General features: G+C 44.6%; 3 non-coding genes across 3 annotated transcripts; 1 reads left to right on the top strand and 2 right to left on the bottom strand.

Annotated features, from left to right (window-relative positions):
- Positions 1–16,974: 16,974 nt before the first annotated feature.
- On the bottom strand, positions 16,975–17,056 carry trnas-gcu (transfer RNA serine (anticodon GCU)). Its single transcript has one exon. It is a non-coding gene; the product is annotated as a tRNA-Ser (tRNA).
- Positions 17,057–18,672: 1,616 nt separating this feature from the next.
- Positions 18,673–18,745, top strand: trnar-acg (transfer RNA arginine (anticodon ACG)). Its single transcript has one exon. It is a non-coding gene; the product is annotated as a tRNA-Arg (tRNA).
- Positions 18,746–19,679: 934 nt separating this feature from the next.
- Positions 19,680–19,761, bottom strand: trnas-cga (transfer RNA serine (anticodon CGA)). The gene has a single exon. It is a non-coding gene; the product is annotated as a tRNA-Ser (tRNA).
- Positions 19,762–21,418: the final 1,657 nt, after the last annotated feature.

The raw sequence follows: 21,418 nt of genomic DNA on the forward strand, positions 1-21,418 counted from the left end.
ACATTCGGTCAGGTCAGACGATTCCTCAGGCCTGCCAGGTAGTAAACGAATCGGACCTGATCGTTCCTGCGTCAACAGCAGGGTTTCCGGTACGCCTTGTCCTAAAGAAGGGACAGAGGATGGATGCTGAGTTTTCTTCCAACCATCAGCTCAGTTTATCAGACTGAACCTAGCAGTCTGTGGTACCCCCAGACTGGAAAGGAATGGCCGAGCCACCTGCCTGTTGGTGCAAAACATAGCAAAACAAGATGTCAAAATCCCTGCTCGCACTGACATGGGACTGGTAATTGACAATGGGTTCTATGATTTCGAACTGGCCATCCCAGTACTGGGGCAGCTCCCTGGTCCCTTGGCCAGGGAGGGGGGGACCGAGCAGGTGTACTACACCTACCCCCGGCGGATGATTGCAATTATGCCAATAGAGGGATTCTGCAACCAGGAGGTGTGCAGAGTGGACCTTAGCGATAAGGATGAGATGGTTGTGTATACAGTACACGCAGGGGTTCCGACGGACCACTCAGCCGAGAGTGCGACCCGGGATACCGCCATGCCGTCAAAAGCGGGGTTCCTAGAGCAGGTACAGGAACAGGTTGGTAAGGCAGATGCCCTGGAAACGGAAAGCCAGCGTCAGCAGCTGCATCAGATCTTCCAGGATTTCCAGGAAGTGTTTGCACGGGACGCCTTTGACTGCGGGGTGACGGATTTGCACACAGTGCGCATTCCTACGGCCCCTGGCGCCCGCCCAACCTATGTCAGGCAGTATCGCATTCCCCTCACGGCATACGAGTCCATAAAGCAGACGTTGGATGCTCTACTAGAGCGTCAGATCATAAGGGAGTGTAACTCCACTTATAACTCCCCACTGTGGCCGGTGCTGAAACCCAATGGTAAGTGGCGTCTGACCATTGACTACCGGCAGTTGAATAAACAGGTTCCTTTGTCACAATGGCCAATGATCTACCTAGATCGGGAGTTAGCCAAGGTGACAACAGCGAAATATTTCACCACAGTGGATGTGGCCAATGGGTTCTGGACCCTTAAGGTAGAACCGACAGACCAGTACAAACTGGCCTTTTCCTTTGGAAACAGGCAGTTCACCTGGAATCGATGCCCCTTTGGGTATTCCAACTCCCCAGCGGAGTTCAACATATTTCTGCACAAAGCCATGAGTGATGCAGCCGCCAGGGGCAACCTGGTCTATGTGGACGATATTCTGATGCGGAGTCAGACCTGGGAAGAACACATGGCCGAGATCAGGCATGTGTTGACCCAGCTCTCCCGTGCAGGGGCCAAACTGTCTCTGGCTAAGGGACAGTGGTGTAGGACCCAAGTGGAGTACGTGGGACTATTGGTTGGAGCCCAAGGCATACAGCCACAGTCCAGCAGAGTCCAAGCTATCCAGAATATGAAGTCGCCCACTAACCTGTCTGAACTGCGCAGCTTTCTGGGAGTATGTAATTATTCCCGGCAGTTCATTGAGGATTACGCTGAAATAGCAAGGCCCCTCCACAAGCTGTTGCAGAAAGACGTGCCCTTTGAGTGGGGACCTTCCTCAGAACAGGCTGTGATGGAGCTGAAGCGCAGACTCGGTAGTGCGCCGTGCTTGGCCTACCCTGACAAAAATAAGGTCTTCTACCTTGAAGCAGGGTTCTCAGAGCACTGCCTTGGGGCTGCTCTGAGTCAGGAATATGACCAAGAGCGAAGGGTGGTGGCGTATGCCAGTCGAGCCCTGAGCCCAGTGGAGCAAAAGTTCTTGGACTGCGAGAAGGCCCTGTTGTCTACGATCTGGTCAGTAGAACACTTCCGTAGTTATGTAGGGGGACAAAAGATCATCATCGAAACCTGCCACCAACCTGTGACATTCCTGCATAGCCAGAGACTGAAAGCGGGCAGGGTGTCAAATAGCAGGATTGTGGCATGGATGATGGCCCTACAAGGCTATGAGATAGAGGTACGTTATGCACAGAGCAAGAAAATGTACCTGGGACAGGGCCTGGCTTTGGGCCAAGTGTGTCACGGCTGTGACACTGACATGGAAGCTCCAGAAACAATTCCCGCTGCTGAGCTACCGAACAATCACCAGTACTACGATGAAAACGTGGGCCAGGGCTTACCCATGGCCTATGTTGACGGTTGCTCTTTTCGCCACGAACAGCAGGTGCTAGCAGGGTAGGAGTAGTCTGGCAAGACAATACTCCCTGTGGGCCGACCCGCTATAAGCTAGGACCAAAGACTAGTCAGTATGCGGAAGTAGCTGGGGTGCTGATCACCCTCCAGCAGGCCCTGACAAATGGCCTTAAACAATTTGTCATCTGTAGTGACTCGAACTACGCCCGACATAGCTTCGTGTCCCATCTTCCGTATTGGAAGGGTACCGGCATGAAAAATGCCCGGGGCAAGGAAGTAAAGAACAAAGAGTTGTTCCTGGCCAGTGACAAGCTCACGACCGAGGCTGGAATGATGGTTTACTGGAGGAAGGTGAAGGGACACTCCCAGGTGAAGGGACCCGACAAAGACGGGAATGATGAGGCCGACCGGCTGGCTAAATCTGGCGCCTTAGAGGGTGAACCCTGGCAGTTCCAGCAGGAATGGCTACCCCCAGAAACCGTGGCTGAGGTCAAGGCGGTCACCCGAAGCAGGGCTAGACAGGATGTCGGAGCTGACCCTCAATCTGTAGTGCTTGGGTCATAGGGTTTTAACACCGATCTTGCGGAAATGCAGAAACAGGACCCAGCAATTGGGCTAATGTATCAGCATATCGCTGACCCAGTGCGTCAACCTCTTTCGGAGCAGGTGCTGAGCCAGTCTCCAGAGCTGAAGGAGCTGGCAGAGGTGAAAGACAACCTAAAAATTATAAAGGGGTTGTTGGTTTGTGTACCAGTTGCACAAGGTGTCCCAAAGTGGGTAGTTCCCCGCTGCCATCGGGGGGTCATGATCCAACACGCTCATGACGAGCCCTGTGGGGGTCACCGGGGAATCAAGGCCACGTACGACACTATCCAGCAGGTGGCATTCTGGCCTCACATGGGCCAAGACATCGCCGCGTATGTAAAGGGGTGTCTGACGTGTAGCCAGTTCCAACCATCACGGCCCTTGCACCGTGCACCACTCCAGAAAAAGGGCATGACATTCCCCTGGTCCAATCTACAAATGGATTGGGTGGGGCCGCTGGTGAGGTCATCCAGAGGGAACAAATATTTCCTCACGGTTACGTGTGCATTCACAAAATGGATTGAGTGCCTCCCAGCACCCAACGACACGGCAGAGACAACTGCAGTGCTGTTGGTGAACCATGTGTTCAGTCGATGGGGACTCCCCCTGACCGTGGACTCGGATCGGGGAACCCATTTCACAGCTACAGTAATGGCAACCCTGTGGAATATGCTTGGGGTCAAGGCCCAGTTGCATATCTCCTACCACCCTCAATCCTCGGGCCAGGCAGAAAGGGCAAACCGAACGGTGGTTAGTATGCTCAAAAAGTTTGTCTCCACCAGCAGTAGGGACTGGGACATTAAGCTGCCCCTGGTTCTGATGGCCATCCGAGCCACGCCCCATTGCTCTACGGGGGTCCCACCTTTTGAGATGATGACAGTTCGGAAGATGACTCTTCCCCTACACTGTCTTTATGGGGTGGAGGACCTGAGCACGACGGGGGCTGCTACGGCCCATCAGTATGTGTCAGCGAGCACATCTGCAGGCAACCTTTGCTTTTGCCCAGAACAATCTGGGAAGGAGTGCAGAGGGTAGGAAAGCATACTATGACCGAAAGGCAGTTAACCAGGAACTCCAAGTAGGAGACAAGGTCCTGTACTTCCAATTTGCCAAACCCACAGGGGTGGCCCGGAAATTCTTACCCAGTTGGACAGGACCCCACGAGATTGTCGATAAGGTATCACCGGTAGCTTATCGAATTCGGATTGAAAAAGGAAGGCAATCTCTGGTCTATAAGTGGGTGCATCGCAACCACCTCCGGTTGTATCGCCCACCTCAAATGGCGCCGGAGGACACAGAATAGGGTTAAAAGTCTAAACCCGATCAAGAGGGGGGTGCCCTTTTGTAGCTGCAGGTAGTTAGGTACTGTAGTGTAGGTCCTCCTAGGAAAATATATTCAAAATTATAGTGGAACTGTACCATGTGCCTCATCTGTGTTCCAGAATGGGAATCCTAAAACTGCCACGGCTGGTCCTGACAGTGCTGTGGATCGCTTCGACACAGCCCCTTGAAGTTGTGGAACCCGGTCCTCCTACCGGCATAGTCCTGCAGGACGCTCCCGGATTGTTGTTAACAAATTGCAGAACATATACTCAGCGAGTGTATGTGCGGCTGGACCCAAGTGATGTGTTTCGGAAGCACATCAACATGAACAGTAGGGTGTCCCATCATGGCAGGCAGTGGGCTAAGGATGCTGTATGGCATGCCCAGCTAGACACTATACACATGCTCCGCCAGCTGAGGAAGGCAACAGTCAGCCAGGAGGAGATGACAGGCCTCAGCCGCCCCAAAAGGTTCTTGGGGGGTCTGATTGCTGCGGCCTCCGCCGTGGGCTCGCTATTTTCAGCTGGTCTGTTTGCTGCTTACACTGTCACCCTGACCACCCTGAGAAGGCAGGTGTCTGGGTTACTTAAGGAAATGCCAGAAATTCAGGACAGGCTGTATCAACAGCAGCAGCGGCTGGAAAGCCTAGGGAAAACCTTACAGGGCACAATATTAGCAGTAAACCTTCATGCAGCAGTGTTAAATAACACCCTCCACACCGTGGGCAGGATTGTCGACGTGTTACAGTGGGATTATGCTTACGTGCAACAGGTCAGGATGCTGATGCAGGATTTGCTTAGGGAGCTTAGTGCCACGATAACTAGCCTAGCCATGGGACAGATTCCAACTTACTTGGTTCCACTGTCCTTAGTAGAAGAAGTACTTAGGACAACCACTTTTGAGATGGTGCAGCCAAAACAGGTACATCTTGCATACAGTCTAGGCAGTGCCATTCCTATACATGTCAACCCCGAAGCCAAGGAACTAGGTTTCCTGTTGAACCTTCCCATCGTGAGTGGCAAGGATATCTATAGACTCAAGTCTATATCGAACGTTGGCTTCTGGAGGGGGGACATGCATGTGAAGTTGACCACCCCACCGCTCGTAGCTTACCAGGAGGATGATCCAAATTTGTATCTTGTTCCAAACCTGGAACTGTGTATATCAACCAAGGATATCCACTGGGTATGCCCAAGTAAGCCATTCCTTAGGGACACAACTCAGAGGTTGTGTGGTATCAGAAAGGGGGCTGCCACTGAAAAGTGTAAAGCCACAGTGACGAGCAAAAGTGAGGTTAACGAACCCCAGGTTGAGCAGGTGGGAAAGAAATGGCTGGTCAGCACACCACAGTTAACGGTTACAATAACATATGACAGGCATGATACAGCTACCGAAGTGCAGCTACCCAACCAAACAGTTTTTCTACAAGTTCCTGAAGGAGCGATAGTGCATCTCAACGATTTAGCACTGTATCACCTGGAGTCAGAACTGTACGAAACGGAACTCGAGATTGTGGACGCTTTCAGAGGACACGGCGTTGACTTGGATGAGAGAATCCAAGAGACAGTAAGTCTTGAGGGTGTACAGGTAGTCGAATTTGTTCTTAACGACACAAACTTAAAAACTACACTGGTAGGTCCCAAGCACAGTCGTTGTGGATCCTCTGGGGCGCTAGGAACAATAAACGTGGTCATCTTGACACTGCTGCTGGGTAGCTGGATCATGGCTGGGGTAATGTGTTGGATGCTGTTCTCTTGTATCAAAGCCTTGCGGGGTAGTTTGAATGAGACAAAGGGAGCAATGGTTTATCACCGAAATCAGGTAACCACTCCCAAACGTCTGCCTGCTGCAGAGCTATCCGATACAGATAGTGAACTGCCGGAAGTTTAAGGTCTAGAGCTAATGATGATGCCCAATGCCTCATTCCTAGGTACCTTATAACTGAGAGCAGGTATACGCAACGTTCTTTCCAACACTATTTCCTGTACAAATTCTCGAGAGGTAATGTGAATATTGGGTGGTAGAATCCACCGTGGTACAACAAACATCACTTAACTCTGTTTTTGTTTTGAAGGCAACAACGCCTCAGGACCTCGTGACCTTCAAAAAGGGGGGATATGTAGCGGCAATGCTTGTTAATAAGACAGAATTAAGCGTTGGTATGCTCCTAAAGGAGGCCCCATCTCACCCTCCATCTCTGTGGTGCAGCCACAGAGAAAGAATTCATGCAAGCTGATTTAAGATGTTTTTCTTTTGATAAGAAGCAAGCTCCCAGACGGGGATGCAATTAGCTAAGCCTGGCTATCATGATCAATGGTCATCCACTGGCGCCTATCAGTCTAGGGAGTGCCGAATGGACATCTGGACTGCATTTCTAAGTGTCAAGAGTAAGTGACTTATATCTCACCTTGACCAACCAATCAGGGACTGGCAGGGCATGGTAATACCACGTGGGTCTCCAATGCCCGCCAAACTCTCAACCAATCAGCACACATCTGGGTCTTGATCAAAAAGGGAGCGCAAGCTCAGTTCTGGGCTCTCCTTGGCCATTTTCGCGCATCCTCAGAGACAATCACGTGACAACTGCTGTTGTCTGCAAAAGGACTTGGACTTTGTTCTAAGCGCGAGGCCGAGGATCCCGTACGTATTCAGAATTCTACCAACGTGAATGCTCCGCTTGATCAACGGCAGCCTACAGTTGGACCCTCGTCGACAACCTGAATAGCTTATTCAGAAGCAGCGCTGGACCGGGAACGAACCAGCTTCTTCCCAGGCAAAAGAGTGACTTGTGAGGACTCGCGGTCACACTCTGTGCATAGAGACTTTCTACTAGCCAGCCGGACTGCTGGTAGATCCCCTCGGAGCAACGACTGCCCTGTGCGCCGCAGTCAGATTCCTCCGCCCGTCCTACTCCGAGCTGCACCTCGACTGGTTGGCCGGTAGCCAGAGGACGCCGACACAACGCCCATTGGACAACCGCTGCAACAGAGCCTGTCAGCTGGTTTGGTGTTCGTGCCGGGAAATTCCAAATCCAAACACAGTGGATAAGTAAACCCCATGTTCTACATTGCGTCTCGAGAATTTAATTGTACCTCAACACAAGATGTTATCAATTTAATTCATGAGTAATGTATTTACTTCTGAGTTTAGAGTAACAGTGGGTAATAACACTGATTAGCGATTTGGTTACCGAACGATATATATTGACATATATTCTCTGTTGTGTATCTCTTTGTGTTTGCATCTCTTCGAGATTATATACCTTGTATATTGATAACCCTCACAGTAAGGTCTGCCGCTCGTATCCAGGCAGACTAGTATATGTTTGGTGCACAGTTTATATTAATAAATGTATCTCGTGTATTGAACCCGTGTGTGTGCGTTGTTAGTTGTTCTGACGATTGATTTTCTAAAATCCCCAACGAACAACCTTGTGATTACTGCTACAATTGATAATTGTCTCAGTAAACCCATCAAACCACTACACTATCAAGACCAGCCATACACAGTACAGTTTATGTACATACAGTAATGTTTATGTTCCTAAATTAATATCGTTTATGACCTTCAGATGCGTTATGCTCCTCTTCTTTTTATGCTCAGCTACTAAAATTTCCCTTTAGTGGTAAAATTCCATATAAATATTCAAAACTAAGCGGATTGAAATGTGCACAGTAAAGAAATTAAATGATTAAATCTTTTCACTACCAACCAATGCACCACGAGTGCCCCTGTCGGTCATTTTGGCCAGCCAATCACGGTGCCCTACGGTGCCATGCAGGTTGGTTACTGTACCACGGGTTTTTACCGCTCATTTTGAATGGCTGCATCTGTAGGTTGTCTCTCGCAGTGTTCAGGAATTGCATTCCGAAACTGAGTCAGATCAAAAGTTGTAAGAAAAGCACCTATGGTGTCGGTTCTAACAGCTTTATTGGTTCGATGTTAAAGGCCGGAAATGGGGCACAAGACACGCGACCGCAAAAAGCGTCGCCATCTGCTTCCAGCTGCAAAATGCCGTTTGCGGACGCTGAAGCATTTGAACTTGAACTTTATTGCCATATGTAACCGGTACTGGTACAATGGAATTCTTACTTCCAGAAGGTCTCTCGATTGTAAAACAAGTGTAAAAAACAAGACAAAGTGCAAACAGTGCATCAAGACAATGTACAAACAAACAATAGACATTGCGCAAGTAAACATGTAGACATTTCTTTCCAAGGCAGCGGGTACAAGCGATCTCGCGTTTTAAAACCACCAGGAAAAGCAGAAAGGCACTTTTCCTTGCTTGCGCCGGCACACGACGACGTGAGGAGGACACCGTAGTCAGCAAGATTCAAACCTGGGTGGGGAGACCCCAATGGATTTCTAGTCCATCGTCTTAACCACTCGGCCACGACTACAGCAAGCACCGCTATTGCTGCGTTCTTGCTACAATCTCACATGGATCGCGAGGCGCCGGCGGAAACCTTTTTCAAAGTCGTTCTCCATTAAAAAAAAAACCTTTCCAAAATACAAGCCATGCAGACAGACACGCCTCAGAGGATTTAAGGGTGGCTTCATGTGGGAATGATAAAGTCTCCCCGTCCGGACAGGAAAATGGCACTTTGTTAGACACAAAGAAACAATCAACAACAGACAAATGTCCACAAGCATTTAAGAAGCCGCACCATGTTCTTGCTACAATCTCACATGGATCGCGAGACGCCGGCGGAAATCTTTTTCAAAGTCGTTCTCCGTTAAAAAAAAAAAACCTTTCCAAAATACAAACCTTGCAGACAGACATGCCTCCGAGGAATTAAGGGTTGCTTCATGTGGGAATGATAAAGTCTCCCCGTCCGGACAGGAAAATGGCACTTTGTTAGACACAAAAAAACAATCAACAACAGACAAATGTCTACAAGCATTTTAGAAGCCGCACTTGAAATAGCTCTTACATTCGTGTTAGACGCAGGAATCGCCTTTTTATTGACGCTCTTACGAACGCCATGGAAAGCAAAACAAAGCAAAGCAGAGCAGAACAAAACGAACAAAATAAAACCCTTATGTCCTGCACTTGAATATAATGCCGTTACGTGCCGAAGCGGTATTGGACGTCATCCTAGCACTGCAACCCGGGGCGTACGGTATATGGGAACGAGCACACGTCACGAATCGTCTCTAATCACTCCCTGCACTGTAAGGCGCCTTGAAGCGTGCACCCTCAACATTCATCTTTGCGCATCTGTGAAAGGTAAACTCTTGAGCAAACTCTGAACCAGACGCTCAAACTCCAGCTAGGATTAGGGGTAGCATTCCCACGCTACTTGAACACTTTGTTTACGCTCAGTGCTGGATTTTGGGAACTTTAGGACGAGTGGGACTTTTCTCCTATCTGTCAATTCGTTTTGTTTTGGAGACTCTTGGCTGTCTGTGTTGTATAGTGCAGCGTGAAGAAAACGTTTTCGAAAACTGTGCCGGCTCAAAAGTTGTAAGAAATCCTCTCCAGCTCTTTTAAGTCTCTTCAGTTTTGTCATTTAAAGTGAAACTAGATGTATAACTGGAGCCTCACTTATGCAAATGGTGAGGCTCCAGTTCGACATCTAGTTTCACTTTATATGACAGAAGTACGTCAGACTGTGCCGGACTGGGGGATCACTTCCGGTTATTTTAACCATCTTAAACATTTGAAATCCTCCCCTAGGCAATTTTGACACTTCATCTTGGCTCCACCTAGGACACTCTTCAATCTTCCATCACTTCTCTCTTCTCCCACAACACTCTCGTCTGTCGGCAGTATGTGGCGTCTTTGCATTACCACCAATCTCACCACACCAAGAAAGCAACGGGTTTTGGCAAGAGAGGAGGAGACTGAGAGGTATGTCTTAACACCGATACTACAGTGCTTAAGTACTGCTCACGTATATGTTTCTAGGTTTATATTATACATTTCATACGGTCAAATTACTTTTGAGCAACTAATAAGAAGCGCGAAACGGTATGCGTTTTAGTTTCGTTTTGTGCTGGGACCCGTGGATTGATTAGAGATATCAAGTACATACAAGTCATTTTTTAAATGTTGTAGTTCGTCTTGAAAAAATGTTACGAGTACATCATCTATCAACAATTACACAGGTTCTGTTTCCATATTGCGGATTTTGGTTACGTAATATTATTTTCTAGATTTCACGTTGTGAATATATGATTTGGGCAAACAGAGCCGCAAAGAAGTACATTATGGGTTGTTGTTGTTTTTTTTGCAGTTTTATCTAGAACAAGCGATGCTTAAACCTTTGTCTGATTCTTGTGAAACTATCCACACGACAGTTACAGTACCTAGGAGTTGACTTCAGTGATGTCACTGATGGGATGTTTTCAAAAATCCATCCTCTGTAAAACGTCTTCTCTAGTTGTCCTGCATATGTATTCGCTAATGAAGCTGTGTGTTCTGAGCCTAGATCTCTACATTTCTGTATGAACCAGCTTAGAGGGCTAAAGACAGCTTGTGTTTAAATTGAGTGTAAGGCAATTTATGCTTCTAAAGTCATGGTCAGCATTTATTATTGAACTGTGCTGTAAACTTGTTCTGTGCCAAGTCACATTATTTTATAGCGTTTTTATAGCGTTATCAAATCCGGTGGAGTTTCCTGACTCCCATGTCACATGGTCTGTGATTGAAACTTGTAAAACCGGTTTAATTCGTCACAGCCAGCACTCCGGTTGTAAAGTAGAAGCAGGCGAGATTTACAGCGAAAAACACCTCCCCCTTCTTCAGGTGTGAGGGTCTTCTGCTCAGAATGAAACGCTAAAATGTAATGTAGGCTCTGAATGGGTTCAAGTGTGATTTGGGCTTGATTAAGGTCGCTGCCTTTCATCTAAAACCCTACTTGAATCCTTCTAAACTAAAAATCAGTGTCTGTGAGTTCTAAATAAAGAGGTATCCAGGTAACAGTGAAACGGGCGGACAGTCTGGGAAATCGCCCGTTTTCCATGTAAATAGTTCCCTGGTTCCGCACCCCTTGGTGTTTCTCTCGCTCTCTCTCGGGTCACCTGATCATTAGCTCGAAAGATTTGAGTGCTTTGTGTATATTCTAATGGTAGTGGGGGCAGGGTGTGTGGGAACAGGTTTGGTTGAAATTGCATTGGAGATCTATGTTCTTCACACCTGAAACATTTTCTCTGAAAGCATTTTCTTCGCAGTTTAACCGATCTTGTTACAGCATGTTACAGTTTACTATTATTAACCATATTAATTTTAAGTGCTTAATGTAAAATCTTGTAAAAATATATGTTCATTGTTCAAATATACATTAAGTCTGACTATCATATAATAAGTTAAATACAAAACTAAAGAAAAAATAGGGTTAAATATAATTCAAAATATTTTGCTAACAATGTTAACTGTTTATGAATAATAAAATGTATTAGCTAAGGAGTAGGATGGCACAGTTGTTAGTATGTTTTTTGTTTTGTTTCTTTTTCATAAATACAACAGTAGTACCTGATGTCTCAGTGGCTTTCAAAATTAAATTATGCATGCAAACCTGTGAACTAGAAAGATAACTAAGATATCCATCCATTTATAATGGTGGCAAAGTGGTTAGCATTGCTATCTTGCAGCACTGGGGTCCTAGGTTCAATTCCTGCCATCCTGTGTGTGTGGGGTTTACATGTTCTCTCTGGGTTACATGGTTTTTCTCCATATGTGTGATATGACTCCCTCTCGCACTCCAAAACATACTGGTATGTGTTTGTGTCTGTCTGTCCTGTGATGGACTGGCGCTATGTCCAGGGTGTATTCTGCCTTGTGTCCGTTGCTTCCTTAAAATCTAAAATATGAGCTCTACTTGCCACTTACAGTACCAACAGTACCAGCTAACTTTAGTAGTGACATTTTCATGGATCTTTTTAACAATAAAATTTACAACATCAGACTTCAGACACAATTAAACAGGCCTCAAAAAAGTCTGGTACAAACATTTTCAGCATGGAATAAACCGTTACTTTAATGGTATAAACCTTAAATGGATTCATATTCTCAATACGATTTGGTGCTCAGTAACATGACTTAGAAAATGACAGAAGACATACGTATCATGCTTATCCTTCTATTTTTCATAATCGTAAACTCCTTAAGGCAGTTACATTTTCTCTGTTCTGACCTGGAGTTACAGAGAAATGTAAATTCTAAAAAGAGATTTGTAATGAGGAAAGTCATACCAATCACTCATACAGTACCAGGATTTGCAATTACAATACAAATACTTTCTTTCTGTATGTGTTTATTTTGCAGTTTGAGTCTATGGCATTCCTTTGGGGGTCTATACTCCAAGGCATGACTTTTTTATGTATAAACATCAGTATTTACTGCTATTAATTACTGTACGATTTATAGTTGAAATCTGAGCCTAGATATAAAGTTAGATATAAAGTTAAAATCTCGACAAAGCAATGTAGGAAATACAGAGAAAATAAATCCTTTCTGACATCTAAAATCAGTTTCGATCAAGGTCTCTAAAACGAACAAGAAAAAGAAGATTTTCGGAGGGCAATTACGCTGTGTTTATATAGAATAAGTGATTTATGAGCAATCTAATTTCTTGTTCGTTTAAAACAGTGAAATGTCAGCTGTAAAAGATCGCACCAGAAACAGCACTCTCTCTGCCTGTCATAGACGTTCAGGAAAGGCTGAATGAAGTCATGTCAAGTACAATAATTCGGAGATCAATAATAACAGTTGTAGGACAGTATATAAGGAGGATAAGGATTTTGAAGTTGACTCGAAATCTGATAGGTAACCAGTGCAAGGACTTGAAAACAGGTGTAATGCATCCCTGATAGGATTCTTGCTGTCATATTCTGAACATATTGAAGATTGCTCAGTGTGGATTTAATTTCCTCAGTGAACAGGATGTGCATTTATTAATTCTAGAAAAAAACTAGATTTCTCTAGTTCTTAGTTTCTCTAGTTCCCTTTAAAATAAACTATTATTCCACAATGCAGAGTATTACATGGCCAGTATTTACACATGATATTTGTGATTTAAAGAAATTAACACAAGCAGCTTTTGGAGATTTAAGTGTTGGCTGAGTTATTGCAGGATAAAAGACTAGAGATGGTGGCAAGAAGAAGATAGTTTGGGGAAAGCTGAGGAATACACTTATAACAAGAACACTTCGTAATGGGGTTAGGCATACTTTTGATGAAGATGATGAAGTTAACAGACTATATGTTTACATAGATACTGAAATAAGGATTGTATTTTAGATTATGTGTAGTTGCTGGCATTGAACTGTGTTGGATGCACATGAATTGAAGGAATGGGCAAACATAGCTGATGCGGATCCACAGAGCCAGCATATTAAGATGTTTATAATTAGAGGCAATTTGTTTAAATAACTAGGTATGGATACTGATGTGCAAGAGAGGTGGAAAGGCTGTTTCCTTAAGATATAAAATATTTTAATAAAATAATAAAATGTTTTATTCTCAGTGAGATGCTGCCATTTCATAGTGGGTTTCTAACACTGTGTATAGTTCCATCCACACAGTGCCTTTACTTCCATCCATTTCTAATCTCTTTATCCAGTACAGAGGATTTGGAGCCTATCCCAGTAAGCGACGGACACAAGGCAGAATACACCCTGGACATAGCGCCAGTCCATCACAGGACAGACAGACACAAACACACACACACCAAGGCCAGTTTAAATCTAACCTCAGAACCTTTCTTTTCAGAAGACTTAGTGTCTGTATCTGCTTCATTTTCTAATTTTGGTAGCACCTCTAACTGCTTGTCTTTCTTATATGCATTTACTTTGTAATCTGTGGTCCTTTCATCTGTTTTTACATCTACTGTATTGCTTTGAGATGCCACCTTTAATGGTGATATATCAAATAAAGTTTTTTATTATTGTTATAGGGAAACATGATCAGATTGTCCCTGGTTCAGAAAAAAAGATCTAAAGTATACTAGTTTGTCACTCTTCTAATTCCCTTTGCTAAATGACTTTTAATACTAATCTGATCAATCTAACTGCCAGTTTTCTGTGCTTTCTCTATCCTGCTAGATTTGCAATTATTCTGAAAATTTTCATCTTGAAATAACTCATTTCTAAATACCTTTTTCACTGTTAACATCTTGCAGCAACTCTGCGACAAAATATACACTCTGACAGTTCATCCTGCTACCAACATTAAATAGAACAAATCTTAAGATTTCTATATTTATGTCTTTATTTAGTGATTTCATTAGTGACAAAGGCTAAACTTTCTTGGAAAAATGTCTTTTATGTGTTGCGGAAAAAACTGACTTGCTTTAACAAAATATGTTTACAAATCCTTTCACCTGGCATTTTCCAGAAATTATGGAACGCTCCGTTAAAAGCAAGGGAGTTTTTATGTCCGTTGCAGTTCTTTTGCAACATGAATATAATTATATCGTTATTAATTTCTTGAGATACGCGATTCCATATTATATTCCCTTTTAATCAAATTCTAAAAGTATGCTTGTTGACTCCGGTATCGTGTTAGTTAAAGACTTCGATGCTTAAAATGTTTGGGGAGAAATGGAATACTGGTGTGTATTTTTTTCTTTAAAGTACCAAGACCAGCCATATACTGTATGTTTATGTTCCAAAATTAATATCGTTTATGGCCTTCACACGCGTTGCAGTATGCTCCTATTCTTTTTATGCTCAGGCACTAAGTAAAAGGAGATGCTTCATATTGCTTGACTAATTTTAAAAACTAAGTTAGAAATGCAGACGCTCCCTCGGTGCGCTGCTCTGGTGCGCCGGCTCTTACACAGTGCCTGTCTGCCGTAAGCGTTACAATATACATACCCAACACTGCTTGTACCCATCTGTCATGCAAATAAAACACCTTGAATTGAATTGAATTGAGGGGAGAAGGGGGGGATACTAAAGCCAATACTGGCTCAATGGGCTTTGACGTGCTAATGCGTTGGTTTAACAGTCCGGGTGTGGCAGGCTTCCAATGTCAACTCGACTCGATTGGAAGACAATGAACGTATTTTAGCCCTAAATGAATTAATAGCAAACATGGTTTACATAAAATACATTTTTCCAAGAAAGTTTATAATAATACGATCTATAGTTGAAATCTGAGCCTACTTTAAAAATAAAGGAAAAGCATTTTCAGAGAGCAATCACGCTGTGTTTATGTAGAAAAAGCGATTAGGTTTATGAGCAATCTAATTACCTAATCGCTTAAAACGCTATATAAAATAAAGTTTATTTAGAGATGAATGATCAATGTGGTAGTTTAAATAATGTGAGTCAGGAAACTAACACAGCGCCACCGGATTTAATAACGCAATAAAAACGCTATAAAATAATGTGACACAGTACAGCACAGTACAATAATACTGACCATGACTTTAGAAGCATAAATTACCTTACACTCAATTTAAACACAAGCTGTCTTTCTGTATGAACCTCTAAGCTGGTTCATACAGAAAATGTAGAAATGCATTAGCCTGATTATGATTAAAAACACATAATTAAACACGCGTTTGCGATTTAAATCAGAACACGATTTAAATCAATATAAATGTTTATATTGTAACGCATACTGTCCAGCCTCCATTTCTCTATAAAAATTTACTGTTGCACACACACACACAATAGAAGCGGGAACCGCTGTCAGAAGGGAAGATATGTTCAAAATATCGCAAATATCGATCATATTGCGATATTTTGAAATATAAAAGTCAACTGATTGTCCATAATATCGCTTACCTATTTTTTCGAAGAAATGTTTGTTAAAATAAAAGTTCAGCACCAGCTGGATTCGAACACACAACTTACTAGTTGGTAGTCACGCACCTAGACCAGTAGGCTACAAGAGAGCTCGCATGATTAGGCAGGTGAAACAGCCCTACACAGCCCTGCCGCAGTACACGGATATAATCATACCGTTATTAAATTCTTTAGATACGCGATTCCATATTATATTCCCTTTTAATCAAATTCTAAAAGTATGCTTCACGTTAGTATTCACGTTAGTTAAAGACTTCGAAGCTTATAATGTTTAGGGAGAAATGGAATAACGGTGTGTATTTTTTTCTTTAAAGTACCAAGACCAGCTATATACTGTATGTTTACGTTCCAAAATTAATATCGTTTATGGCCTTCACACGCGTTACAGTATGCTCCTATTCTTTTTATGCTCAGCTACTAAGATTTCCCTTCAGTGGTAAAATTCAATATCTACAACGGGCACAGTAAAGACGTTTACAGTAAGTCTTTCTACGACAGACCAACGGACCACGAGTGCCCCTGTCGGTCAACCAATCATGCACCGCGGTATCCCGTGTCATCATACCTGCGGTATCTGTACCGCGGTGTCTGTGCCGCGCACTTTGAATGGCTGCATCTGTAACACCCAAAGGGGCTTCTTTGGAGTTGGATTCCAACCAGCATCCTAAAGTTTATTGGCGGTATCCTTTACAGTTCTCTGTTCGGTCGACAAGGGACTGAAGTGGGCAGCTTTCCTCACACATACAGTGCAATGTACTGTAGTGTTCCCGTTCACTGAATTCGCAGTTCTGCATCAGACCTCTAACTCGTTTCCTTAGCCTTGGTCAGCTTGAATTTAAGCCACGAACCATCCTTCTACTGTATAAACGTCTAGAGGAATCACAAACTATTTGAGAGGCCATCATCCCAGGGGGAACTGACAAAGTCTATCTCTAAACACCTAGCGCAGTCTCTCGAGAGACTGTCAAAAAACGCTTTCTCCGTTTGTGTTGCAAGTAAGTGAAAACACGGTCTCAACCCAGAGCCACTTGGCAGCAGCAGCACGTAAATACTGTTTCTGTCACTGCACTACTGATACCGACGTTAGCCTACTATGCCATGTTCAGCCACCGCTGGAAAACGTACTGCTCTAGTACCGAGGGCCGACTTCGAACAGGCACACGCGTCAGACATGGAGAGCGACGAGGATGGGATTCAAACCCATGTGTGCAGAGCACAATGGATTAGCAGTCCATCGCCTTAACCACTCGGCCACCTTGCTAAGGAAACCAGGCTGTCCGGACATGAGTTGGCGTGCTCCAGATTTTCTTTTTCTTTTTTTTCCCTCGTACTCGAGGGTCATTTTCCTGTTCCACATGCAATTTCAACATCTTCCTTGGGAGATGTCAAGCCAGCAAGCCACTGCTGTGCTTCAGTGGCCGGTGTGGAGTTCAGTGGCCCTGTTGTACACGGAAAGCACATTGAGCTCCTTGGACATGAAAAGTTCCAGTTAAAAGCCATTTGTCATCCTTTCTCTTGGTGTCGATGTTGCTATTGTATGTAAAGGTGGCAACTTGCTCAGCGAGCAGGCGGAGCGCACAGCGAATGCAGATGTGTCTGAGTTGTGTGTCCAAGTGGCTGCAAAAGGACAGAGCTCCTGGCGCGCTGTGGCTTAGTTGGTTAAAGCGCCTGCCTAGTAAACAGGAGATCCCGGGTCTGCATCCCAGCGGTTCCTTTTTTTGTTCTGTCTTCTCGAACAGGACTGGTCATTATGGACAACCGCCTACGGCTAGACTTAATTAAATGCAAGTATTCATTTCCTGTCTTGAACGACTTGTTTTTCTTAGAATGCAACTTGCAAAACATGAAATGCAAACCTTGCTAATCAGCGCTCGCGACTGGAAAACAAAAAAGAAGTCAGCAATGTTTTTTCTTTAACCTTAACCCTGCTAATGGAGAAGAGTTAAACGACCGAGTCTACGCAGCTTAAACGGTCCGCACGTTGGGTTCTTAGCTGAAAGGGTGGTAAATCAGGCTCACCCAGTCCTTAATCTTTTAAAGAGGATAAAAAATTGAACCTAGTCGCCACATCACATACATCCTGTTCAATGATAAGAAGGTGACATCTGTCCTCGCTCCAGAGTAAATCACACGTTGAGGGCATTTTTTTTCCACTTTACCGTGAGTCGGGCTCGGCTGCACACAGGCGAGAGCAGAGCAATGAGGTCACGGGGACAGGGGAGTCACACGCTGGCGGTTTGAACACGCGGAAGATCACTGAGGGATCTACAGTATATGGACCCTCTGTGCGCCACCCGTCCAAACTCTGGACTCTGAATCCTGCCATCCGAGTTTAGATCTCGGCGGAACCTGAGCCGCAGTTCCTTCTTAAAACGTAATCTGGTGAGCATTTCTAGAATCGTACTTGTATAGATGCAGCCTTTAATGTGTTGCTAGGTTAAAATTGATGACTTCTTGAACTTCAGTAGGCAATTGCCCTCTTGATTTCGGATTTAATTGCTTTACTACAGGGGTGCTTTTATGATGACAGAGTCATGTTCAGGTACTTTGCTGGATGGAGGAAGCTCATTTCGGACTCTGTGATCTGCTCACCTGGAAAGGTCTGCTGTACTACTACAAGAGAGAAGTAGAGTCTGGAAGAAGGGACAATTTTATGATGCTTTGGAAGAAAGTGTTTTTTTTTTCTTTGAAATCGAAATGAATCAGAATATCAGTGCAAAGGACAAACTCTTGGTTTGGTTTAAAGAGATATGGTTTTAAACAGACACAATGTAGAAAACAGGTGTTTCTCACTTTTGGAAAAGAATGGACCGGGGGTAATGTTTTACTAGTTGCAGTGCTGAGCTCACTGGGTTGCAGTCGTGCAGTGTGACCCCAGGGCCAGTGGCGCAATGGATAACGCGTCTGACTACGGATCAGGAGATTGTAGGTTTGACTCCTGCCTGGCTCGGGTCACTTTTAAACGCATCAGGCTACTCCCTAAGTAGCCTGTGCTACTTACTGTATGTGGGTGTAATCGTACCCAGTACGAGATTTCCTTCATGTAAATGAACTGCACCTGGGCTCAGTACGGTGCTGAGAGCCCAGCGTTGCTGTTCTAATTAGCACGCACTGCATCGGCTATGAACCCGAACATTTCAATTATTCCGATCAGTAAGTCAACACGTAGTCCACATGAAAGGTAGAAATATTCTCTTGTCTGTCTCTTGTTTGTATATAACTGAATGTCCCTGACAATGTACTGTTAGTTTTAATTGAAGAACGGCATTTGTGTTCAAATATAGCAGACAAGTTTACTTAACTACTCATGCGACACTCAGTTGTAATTAGTCAAGAAATAAAGTCGAACAACAGCTGAGGGTTTGAATGTGAACGTATCAGATTGCAGCGCCTTTTACTTCCATTGACAAATGATAGAGATTCGAAGAGAGATCCTTCAGACTGGCAAGCAAACCCACGGCTTTTTCGGTTTTCTATCTAGGCAACGTTGGTGTCTGCAATAGCATAAATGAAAGCACGATGCAATTTCTGTGGCTACATTTGTTGCACTTCATGCACAGTAAGAGTGTTTCTAACACCAAATAAAAACTCAACAATTAGCGATCACGCCTTCTCCTCAGTTAACCCACTGAAACCCTCGCTGATAAGAATTCTTTACTGCGTGCTTTACGAGCACCTATCTTGTCGGTTCTTTGAGCTTTATTGATCCGATTTTCAAAGGCATAAGTAGAGCACCAGACGTGCGAACGCAAAATGTGTGGTTATCTGAAGAATTGATTTCCATGGCAGCGGGTCCAAGCGATTTAGCGTTTTTCTAGAACCAGAAAAGGAGAAGCGGCACTTCGCCTCTGCCACACAGGCACACTACAACAGGCGGCAGACGCCGTAGACGGCAGGATTTGAATCTGCGCGGGGAGTCCCCACCAGATTTCGAGTCCATCACCTTAACCACTCGGCCACGACTACGGCGAGCTTGCCACTGCCGCATTCCTCCTATAATCTAACACGAGTGCGAGGTGGCTGGGGAAACCTTTTCAGAGTCGCTCCCCGTTAAAAAAAAATACCTTTGACAAAATACGTGCCGGCAGACAGACACGCCTCCGATGGTTTAAGGGTGGCTTCACGTTCAAAGGATAAAGTCTCCCCGTCCTGATGTCAAAATGCAACTTTGGCAGACAGAAAAAACATCAACAAACCACAAATGTGGACAAGGATTTTACAAGCTGCACCACACCGCACTTTGAAAAGCATTTAAATTAGTGTTAGACGCAGGAATTGCCTTTGGTTTACGCGCTTACGAAAGCCCTCAGCTCCTGCAGTTGAATATAATGCCGTTACGTGTCGAAGCAGTAACGTACGTCATCCTACCACTGCAGCACGGGGAATATAGGGAAATGAGCACACGCTACGAATCGTCTCAATCACTCCCTAGAGTTGTAAGGCGCATTGAAGGGTGCACCGCCATCATTAATCGTTGCGCCTCTGTGAAAGGAAAGCTCTTGAGCAGTTTTGAAACAGCTCGGATGAAACACTTGATTGCTTCCATGTGCATCTGGAGTTCATTTCTTATTTTCACTTCATGCCGCCCAAAGCATTTCTAAAACAGGAGATTCGCGTTTGGGAATGCACCCTGCCCTAAAAATAAAACAGGTCTATGGGTCTGAAACCTGCTCCACAGAAAACAGTTTTGTTGCGCTTTTGATCAAAGGGAGATTCGTTGTTCTTACTTTTTGATGACATAACATCCAAAGGGGCTTCTTTGGAGCTGAATTCCAACCAGCATCCTAAAGTTTCTTGGTGGTATCCTTTACAGTCCTCTGTTTGGTCGACAAGGGACTGAAGTGGGCAGCTTTCCTCACACATGCAGTGCAATGTACTGTAGTGTTCCCGTTCACTGAATTCGCAGTTCTGCATCAGACCTCTAACTCGTTTCCTAAGTCTTGGTCAGCTTGAATTTAAGCCACGAACCATGCTTCTACTGTATAAACGTCTAGAGGAATCACAAACTATTTGAGAGGCCATCATTCCAGGGGTCTATCTCTAAACACCTAGCGCAGTCTCTCGAGAGACTGTCAAAAATCTCTTTCTCCATTTGCGTTGCAAGTAAATGAAAACACAGTCTCAACCCAGAGTTACTTGGCAGTAGCGGCACTTAACTACTGTTATTGTCACTGCTTGATACCAACGTTAGCCTACTATACCATGTTCAGCCACCGCTGGAAAACGTACTGCTCTAGTACCACACGTGTCAGACATGGAGAGCGACAAGTGTGTGATTTGAACCCATGCATGCAGAGCACAATGTATTAGTAGTCCATCGCCTTAACCACTCAGCCACGACTACAGCAAACGCTGTTACTGCTGCATTCTTGCTACAATCTCACATGGATCGCGAGGCGCCGGCGGAAACCTTTTTCAAAGTCGTTCTCCATTAAAAAAAAAAACCTTTCCAAAATACAAGCCTTGCAGACAGACATGCCTCAGAGGACTTAAGGGTGGCTTCATGTGGGAATGATAAAGTCTCCCCGTCCGGACAGGAAAATGGCACTTTGTTAGACACAAAAAAACAATCAACAACAGACAAATGTCTACAAGCATTTTAGAAGCCGCACTTGAAATAGCT

Source organism: Atractosteus spatula (assembly GCF_055471065.1).
Source record: "Atractosteus spatula isolate fAtrSpa1 chromosome 16 unlocalized genomic scaffold, fAtrSpa1.hap1 SUPER_16_unloc_2, whole genome shotgun sequence".
NCBI classification, from domain to species: Eukaryota; Metazoa; Chordata; class Actinopteri; order Semionotiformes; family Lepisosteidae; genus Atractosteus; species Atractosteus spatula.